The following is a 9,558-nucleotide window of genomic DNA, read 5'->3' as shown; positions in this document are numbered from 1 at the left end:
ACCTTGATTCCGGACAGACAGCCAAGTCTAGGTTCAGAAAGAAAATTCAAAGGCACTCTTCCCGAAGCTCTCCGGATTACAAAGACATTAACCTTTACAAGCCATCTGGGGTCAGGCTTAGTGCATTTATTTAAAGACATATTGCTTTGCTCAAGGAGAAAGTAGGATTTGAAATATGAAACTAAAACACAGGAAAATCAGGTTTTTTTTTTTTTTTTTTAAAGAAATAGCTGCTGCCCTGGTGGCTCAGTGGTAAAGAATTTGCCTGTCAATGCAGGAGACACACGTTTGAGCCCTGGTCCAGGAATATCTCACAGGCCACGGAGCCACCGAGACTGCGGCGCCGCACCTCTGAACCCGTGCTCTAGCGGCTGTGCTCTGCAGTAAGAGGAGCCGCCCAGTGAGAGGCCCGTGCATCACAGCTAGAGAGACGCCAGCACGGCAACAGAGACCCACACAGCCAGAAGCAACTAAATAAGCAAACCAACCGCACAAAAACCCCCAGTGGAAATCAGCAGACTTACTCTGTTCTCTGCCCCATAAATGAAAAAGAGAGAGAGAGAGAGAAGAAAACTTTCCCAGTGGTTTAGCCATAAATTTTGTGGTAAATAGGGCAACTATTAAATTAATTCTGTGTGATAGTAAAGTGATTAGCTTTGCAAAAAATCCTCGCCTGCAGTGTCCTCCCTGTTCCAGCCCTCGGTGGCCCAGTTTCCAGCCATTTCCACCTGATGTCTGGGCACGGCTGGGCGCACTCCGGCAAAGTTGGCTTGCAGACACGCCTGCGAGTCTCAATTAGGCAGGAATTTTAGGAGCAACAAAAATTATGGGAGGAACGTGGCTTCATCAGTCATTTTCCTGCAGGAACAGTGGCAATTTGAAGAGTTTTAGCACTTTGAAGGTCAAGATTAAAAACCAAGTAATTTATTACCACTGATTTAGAGATTAACATTGTGCCAATTAATCAATTACTCAATGTGACGAATTGACAATTAATTGACATTTCAGTTCCAACCTGGCAAAGCTTTCTGATTTCCATAGTGAATAATACGAAATCGCTAAATTGAAAGGTTATGAGGATTTCTTCCAAGAGCAAAATGAAAAGGAATTAAAAAAGGATACATAAGAGTAATCGTCCACAAAATTTTAACATAGGAGATATAGGCCATTGTCTCACCAGTGAGCAAACCGAAATCACTGAGATCGGGTTTAGGCAAAACAGGGCCTTTTATTGTTGATTCAGGAAGGCTTGCCCTAGGCGCTTTGTCCTTCTGCCTTTGCAAACACTCCTGTCGCCTTGAGCACTGAAGCTCCAAGCGCTGCCGGCCTCAAAGCCCTCAGCAGCACTTCAGTTCACAAACAAAGGGTGTTGTGAGGGGCCGGCTGGGTTGGTCTTGGGTCACCCCTCTGAACAGCCCTCACCGTGTTCCCCGCAGTCAGGGCCAGATCCAAGGTCAGAACAACCACTCGCCAGCTGTCCAGCCAAGACCACACCACTCCCTCTGGGGCGGAGGGCAACGTGGCCTGTGCCGGCCTGGGAAGTCAGCCGGTCACAGCGAGGGGTCAGATCAGAGGACGGCTCTGAAGGCCGGAGCAAGGAGACACGAGGATGCTCAGCACACGGCGGCCCGCCTGAGGTCAGGTGAGGAAGGAGGGCAGGGACGCGCTTGAAGTTTGGGAAAGCCTGCTCCCTTCCAGGCTCCCAGGCCCGCTCCTGCCCCTGGCTGCACTTGTTCCCCGGCCTGCCTGGCAGGGGCTGGCTGACCTCGTGGGCCCTGACCTTGACCTCTTCCTGGAGCTTCTCCCACAGCTTCTCCGCCTTGTGTTTCCAGCGCAGCCCAGACCTACTCCGCTCCCTGCAGGAGGAAGACTCCCTGAGAAGACTCCTCCTCAGCCGAAGGGGAAGCGCGGCTGCCGCTGCGCAAGCCAGCCGGTGGGACAGGCAGCGGCCCAGACCTGAAGCTTAATTAGGTAAAGGGACCTCTGCAGCGAAAATGACATTCCTGATAGAAACAGCTGGAAAATAAACTGACAAGAGACCTTTTTCAGTGTGTGCTTCAGTTCAGAGAGACCCTCCCATCCTCACAGCGATTGTCTGAGACCCCGAGTGAAGCCCCAGCTGTGAGGGTCCAACGAGCCGTCCCCACCCCCACCCCTCACTCCCTGGGCACTCTGATTTTTTAAGGCTCTCGCCTTTCCTTTGATTTGCTCAGAAAAGCCAGTCAGCTTCCTGGACTGAGGGCTCAGAGAAGGAAGGATGATGCCCGGAGGTTGCAGAGTGTGCTTCGTGCCGGGCGGGCACGGTTTGGGCATAAGGGCACCCACTGCGCGCTGTCTGAGGTCTCTCACTGTCTGCGGGATCCGCAGACTGCCCGCAGGCCAGTCAGCTTCTGGTGAAGGCAGAGGTGTGGGGGGCAGGGCCTGTGCCCCCTTAACAAGACGATCAGGACTGGAAGCTGAGGCTGAGTTTGGGGTGAGAGATGCTGGGAAAGGAGAGAAACCCCCAGCAGAAGTCATTCAAGGACTCAAGAGGTCAGTTGTTGCCAGGCAAGCTCAGGAACAAGAGCAATCAACACAGGAGGGACGGAGGCCACGAATGTGGTAGGTGTTAGTTGCTCAGTCGTGTCTGACTCTGTGACTCCGTGGACTGGAGCCTGCCAGGCCCCTCTGTCTACAGGATCCTCCAGGCAAGAGTATTGGAGTGGGTTGCCATTCCTGTCTCCAACAGATCTTCCTGACTCAGGGGCTAAATCCAGTCGTCCCGCATGTCAGGCAGATTCTTTACCGTCTGAGACACCAGGGAAGCCGCAGAGCCTGTGAGAGTCAAGTTTATAGCAGAGAGGAGGCTGGAACTGGCCAGAGTGGCCCCTGGTGGGCACTCATCCATATCCAAGCTTCTCAGGCTGACCGAGGCTCAGCCTGCCCGCCACCCTGATGCGGTCTTGTATCACCAGGGTGGCAACCAGCTGCAAGTAAGAAGCCAATCCAACAGCGGCCCCCATGCCTAAGGACTTGGCCCCCACTGTAAGAAGTCCTGAGGTGGGGGACCCACGCAGGCGCAGCAGCTCAGAAACGCTGCCAGAGCCTCCATCTCCCTCTGCTCCATCCTGCCTAGTATGCGAGCTTCCAGACTCAGACTAAGCATAGCCCAGAGGTTTTAAGATGCAGGCTGCCTATCCAGAATGCATCTGCCCTCCTGCCAGGCAGGAAAAAGGGAAGGGAAGAGAAGAAAAGGGAAAGAAAGAGAGGGGAGGAAGGAGTGCTTCCTGTGTCTGGTTAGCGGAGCTTTTCGGAAATCATGTTCATTGGTCAGAGCTGTGTCACATGGCCACCTGTGCTTTCCCAGAAGTCACACCCACACATCTCCTCACATCTCATTGGTCAGAGCTGTGTCACATGGCCACCAGTTTCAAGAGAGATTTTGGAGCACTAGTGTTTGTGTTGGACATGTTTCCCCTCCTCCAAATTCAGAGTTCCTTTTTTAAAAATTAATAAATTAATTTGGCTGCATCAGGTCTTAGGTATGGTATTCAGGCCTACCTCTAGTTGCAGCGTGGACTCAGTTGTCCTGAGACATATGGGATCTCAGTTCCCTGACCAGGGTTTGAACTTGTGTCCCTTGCATTGCTTGGAAGGTGGATTTTTCACCGCTGGACCACCAGGGAAATCCCTTAGAGTTCTTTTTGGGAGTAAAGACCTGGGCCTTAAGTGGAGGTATCCGACTGATATTAAAGAGTCTGGTAAAATCTTGGGGGAAGGTGGAAGGTCAGCTGGGTAGGGGAGAGGTGTGCACACACAGCGTGTAGAGTGTGACCACAGGTCCTCTGTTCAGGGTACGAAAGATCTCAGTCATGCCCACCATGGACTGTGACCTGGAAATTATGTCTCCACGGGGACACTTAGCTTCTGGACCAAATTGTTCTTTAAGCAAATTAGAGATGGAGGCCAATTGCATCATCTCTCTTAATTAGCAAACCAATCTCTTTCGGAGACTGAGAGTCCAAAAGTGAAATCCGTCATCCCCAGTTCTCTGTCAGCTCCCTCTCCAAGCAGAGAGGCCGAGGCATGCAAGTGATGCGCCTCCCAGCCCGCCGGCGAAGACGCAGAGCGGAGGAGAGCATTAGCATTAAGCGGCCTGTTAATGTCTGGAAGCCTAAACAGTCAGAGAACAGCAATAAAGGAGCTCTTCAAATGTTGCTGGAGAATGTCCATAAAGAGGATATAATGAAAAGGACTGCCCAAATGTGCAAGGATAATATAGTTAATGTATTACTTCTTTTATTATTTTATCATCTTTCATTAATTGCTGGCACCATGCCTGCAGGAGTTGGTTCCATGGAAAGGGCTTTTAGTTAAATGTCTTAAATGAAACGACCACTTAGAACCTGCGAACAAGGTTGAACCAAGGTTCACTTGACTTCAGTAAATCTTGTCTGAAGGGTGCAGGGGAGGGAGGAGAGGGATTCATTCTGGGACAACCCAGCAGTGCTCGTCTTTAGCCCCTCCACAGCTGCTTGGAGCTGACTGCCTCAAGTTTGGAAGCACAAAGGTGTGATTTTATTTTTGAAAGACGGCCTTTTCTACCATCTGCTGCCACTCATCTGCTGTGTGACCCTGAAGAAGTGACTTGCAGTCTCTGAACCTCAGTTTCCTCACTCTGCAAAGACTGTCCCTGACTCCAAGTTCATTACCTAGATATTTCAGGGTCACCAGGTCATATACTGGGTTTCCCAGGTGGTGCTAGTGGTAAAGAACCCACCCGCCAAAGCAGGAGCCTCGGGAGGTGTGGATTTGACCCCCGGGTCAGGAAGATCCTCTGGAGGAGGGCATGATCACCCACTCCAGTATTCTTGCCTGGAGAATCCCATGGACAGAGAAGCCTGGCGGGCTTCAGTCCATAGGGTCTCGGAGTCAGACACGACTGAAGTCACTTAGCACGCAGGTCATATATTAATTAATGGAGAGGGTGGTGAGGTTGAGGAGAGGAGTGTGACCCGAAACCAAAAGATGGCCCCAGAAAGGGGACGCCCGCTGCTCAGAACTGCTCTGGGGCTCCCAGACGTGTGAGCATGCGCCCCTCCTTAAAGCCCCAGCTTCCTTCATGGCTTCAGGCTCCCCACCACCTCCCTGTAGACAGCAGAGCGCCGAGGGATGAGGCGTCCCCAGGGGCAGGGTGCTCCTGCCTCAACGGCCTCCTTTTCCTGACCGTCTGGGGAAAAGTATGAAAATGCTGCCAACTCCTGATTTGAGCAGCTAGCTCTCCTGTCCTTTTGCACGTCGCAGATATAGCTGCCCCTCACTCGAAGCTAGCATTTCTACAGCCTGGCCTGAGCGCCTCACACTGCGAGGGCAACCACACAAGCCGTGGCTGCCCAGATGCAGCCTCAGGAGGTGAAGGGACAGGCAGGGCTGGGCTGCTTCTGGGACTGACTTTCCCAGGCTTGACCTCGGGTCAGCTGACCATTTCCACTTGAGGGTCCTGTTTGTACCTCCAAACCCCCAGGTCCCAAGCTGAATAAATCAACTTCCTCCTAAACTAACCCTTCTGCAGACATTCCAGTTTCTCTCAGCGGCTCTGTAGCTTTCTTCTCCTCCAGCCCTTTGTGTGCCCCCTAACCTCTGGCCTGTGTTCAGCGCCCGATCCCATCCAGGCACAAAAGTACCTGACTGTAAGCTAGTATAGACATGGCCAAGTTTTGATGCCAATAGGCACATAACAATTCATGAAATTTAACTGGAATGAATGACTCTCTCCTGGGTTAGACTCTGCCCTAGTACCACTTCCATCCCCTCACCCTAAGTCAAGGTCTTGATAAAAGAGACTGCCCTTCCCTGTCACTGTTGATCTTATTGTTGCATTTTATTCCGTTAATAACAGTTTTGCTACCTGAAATCATCTTGTGCATTTATCGACTTGCACACCACGAGTCTTCCCCAAGTAGAATATAAATTTCACAGCAGCAGAGACCTTGTCTGCCCTGTCCCTCGCTGTATTCCCAGGGCCAAGCATGGGGCCTGGCGAATCACAGGAGCTCGATAAGCACTCGCTGAGTTAATGGACTCGTTCCGTGTCCTTTAATATTCCTCCTCAATCCATACTGCTCACCACTGCCAAGTCAGACTTCCCACTTGTCACCCGCTGCTTAGACACGTGTGGTGTCCCCCAGCGGCCAGGGGACAGGGGCTCCAGCTCAGCCTTCCTCACCACCCGTGGAGCCCCTCCAAGCTGACCTTCCACCTAAGCTTCTTATGCACACGGCCAAACCCTCCAGGCAGTACACACACCTGGCCCAGTCCCATGTGTCCTGGTTAGAACTCTTAGTGGCAAGTAATAGGAAGCAAGGTGATAGAGCTTCGGTTTTGCCAGATGAAAGGAGTCAGGGAGATGGAAGGGGTTATGGATGCACAGCAAGGTGAAGAGACGTGCTGTCACTGAGTTGAGCGCTTACAAATGGTTAAGATGGTCAATTTTATGTTATGCATACTCTGGCCACTTGATGCAAAGAGCTGACCCATCAGAGAAGACCCTGATGCTGGAAAAGATTGAAGGAGAAGGGGACGACAGAGGATGAGATGGCTGGATGGCATCACCGACTCAACGGACATGAGTTTGAGCAAACTCCAGGAGATATTGAAGGACGGGTAAGGCTGGCGTGCTGCAGTCCAGGAGGTCACAAAGAGCTGGACACAATTTAGCAACTGAGCAACAACAATCTGAAAAAAAAAGCAGGGTAGGATTTAGCATGATGATAATAAGGTTGTAATGGTCACTGAGTTCCTGTGACTGAGACAGCACAGACAGTCCAGGCTCAAGGCTCAACCCGTGAGGACCAACAGCTGCTGAGTCTCGATCCCCTGTCCCCGGAGCAGAAAACCTGCGTGGCCCGGGCTGGGTCAGGGTTCAGCTCCCCGGAAGTCAGCAGTGGTGCACAGAGGTCGCCCTGGGGTCCTCCTCTGGGACCTTGCTTTTAGAGAGATGGCCGTTCTCCACGAGTGGAAATCATCAAGACGACAGAGAACAGCCCCACGAGGGCTCACGCCTCACCTAGACTCAACTCAGCTAAGACTTCCTGGAGAAAGCAGCACTAATCTAAAATCTGAAAAATAAGGAGGCATGATCTGAGCAGAAACAGAACAGAGAGAGGAATTCTATCCTGGGATTGTGTGCAGAAGCCTTGAGATGGTGCATCACTGAGTTTGACCACGAAGGATAATGGCGGCCTCCACCTCTTGATTCAAGCCATTGTGTCTATATTCCAGGAAGAAGGATGAGGCAAGGGTCCCATCTCCTCCATTAAGCATTCACTCCAGACGCCTCTTCCGCTTACAACCACTGACTAGAACCTAGTCATACAACCGCTAGACGTAGGGAAGGCTGAAAAAGGCCACCTTTATCCCGGGTGGATATATGTTAATAGGGAGCTAAGAGTCGGAGATTCTATTGTCAGAGAAGAGACACAGACCCTGGGAGAAGCCTAGCGGCCTCCACTGAAGATGGGCTGGAGCATCACTTTGTCCAGGAAACGGGAAAGCATGGCATGAGGAATCTAAAGATTAAGGAGGGGAGCCTTTGACTGGTTTTAGGAGGTTGTCCACAGCTTTTAGTTGCTGCTTATTTATCACTGTCCATGTGTGTTCTTGCACGCTCAGTCATGTCCAACTCTGTGCGACCCCACGACTGTGGCCCTCCAGGCCCCTCTGTCTACGGGATTCTCCAGGCAAGAATACTGGAGTGGGTTGCATTCCCTCTTCCAGGGGATCTTCCCGACCCAGGGATTGAACCTGTGTCTCCTGCGTCTCCTGCGTCTCCTGCCTTGGCAGGCGGATTCTTTACCAATGCACCAACTTGGAAGCCCCTCTTTGTCCATGGGCCCAGCCTATTTTAAAATAAATTATTTATTTATTTGGCTGTGCTGAGTCTTAGTTGAGGCATATGGGATCCAGCTCCCTGATTGGGGATTGAACCCAGATCTCCTGCATTGGAAGCTCGGAGTCTCAGCCATTGGACTACCAGGGAAGTCTCAGGCCCAGCCTATTTTTTGAAAACCCTTAATTTATCAGTAACTGCAGAGTCACGGGAAGTTGCAAAGAAGGTCCCATGCACGGGGGAGGCGCCTGTGCAGGAGGGTCCCACGCACCCTTCCCTGTCGCCGCCCCCCAGCACGAGCACCGTCCGCCACTGCAGTGCGCTGTCACAGCCAGAAACAAACGCTCGTGTGTGTGTGTGAGTGACTTACCACCTGTGGCACCTCAAGCAGTCACCACAGTCAAGCCGCTGCACTGAGTCCTCACACAGACCCCCTTATCCCCTCCCCCGCATCCCTAACTCCCCGCAACCACTAATCTGATAATTACGTTATCTCACTCAAGCCACTGTTTCCTAACAGGCAGAATAATTTCCCTGAGGCTCATCCAAGTTGTTGCGTGTATTAGCGCTGGTTCCAATTTGTGGCTGAATCCTGTGGCCTAGGATGGCTATGCCCTTCGGTTTAGCCATTCACCTTCTGAAGGGCACGTGGGAAGTTTCCAGTCTGAGGCTAATACAAATAAAACTGCTATGAATATTTGCATACAGGTTTCTATGTGAAAATAAATCTTTATTTCTCTGGAATATATGGGGGCTTGACTGGTGGCTCAGACGGTAAAGTGTCTGCCTACAATGCCGGAGACCTGGGTTCAATTCCTGGGTCAGGAAGACCCCCTGGAGAAGGAAATGGCACCCCACTCCAGTACTCTTGCCTGGAAAATCCCATGGACGGAGGAGCCTGGTAGGCTGCAGTCCATGGGGTCGCGAAGAGTCGGACACGACTGAGCGACTTCCCTTTCCCTTTCTGGAATATATGGATGATTGCTGGGCTGCAGGGGAAGCCCATTTTTAATTTTTGGAGAAATTGCCAAACTGCGTTTGCAGTGGCTGGACCATTGTGCATCCCCACCAGAAACGCACGAATGACCCAGTTCCTCTGCATCTCTGGCAGCATTTGGTTCTATCACAGTTTTAAATTTTGACAGACGTGGAGTGACGTCTCGTGTGATTCCCGCTTCCGTATCTCTGATGTCCAACTCTTCATGTACTTGTTCTCTGCCTCTACGTCAAATATCACCATGAAACCTGCGCGTCCCCTTCCTTCAGGAGACTGACGATCTCTTTTCTGGAATGACTGAACGAAAGAGGCTTCTTGCATAAGGACGCGGGTGCAGACAGACGTGTGGGGGGGTGGGCTCCAGTGGAGCCCCCACGCTGGCTCCAGGCGGGAGGTGGCCACGTCTGGTCTACAGTCAGGCGCCCAGGGGTTCACCAAACTAGGGGCCAGTTTGCCACCTGACCGCCCCTGAGTGAGCACACTGTTGAAACCCCCTGCCTAGCTATAGAAGTGGTTGTCCATGCTGGGTACCAAACCAGCCCAAAATGTAGGGCCTTAAAACAATGGCAATCATTTGTGCACAAGTCCACAGTTTGGCAGAGCTCAGTGTGGACAGCTCATTTCTCCTCCATACAATGGGCTGGCGTGACTGGGGCCGGAGTATCGGCTTCTAGAACGGTTCCGCCCAGGGCTG

The sequence above is a fragment of the Ovis canadensis genome, chromosome 4 (genome assembly GCF_042477335.2).
Source record: "Ovis canadensis isolate MfBH-ARS-UI-01 breed Bighorn chromosome 4, ARS-UI_OviCan_v2, whole genome shotgun sequence".
NCBI lineage: Eukaryota > Metazoa > Chordata > Mammalia > Artiodactyla > Bovidae > Ovis > Ovis canadensis.
Note: the sequence above shows the minus strand (reverse complement) of the source record.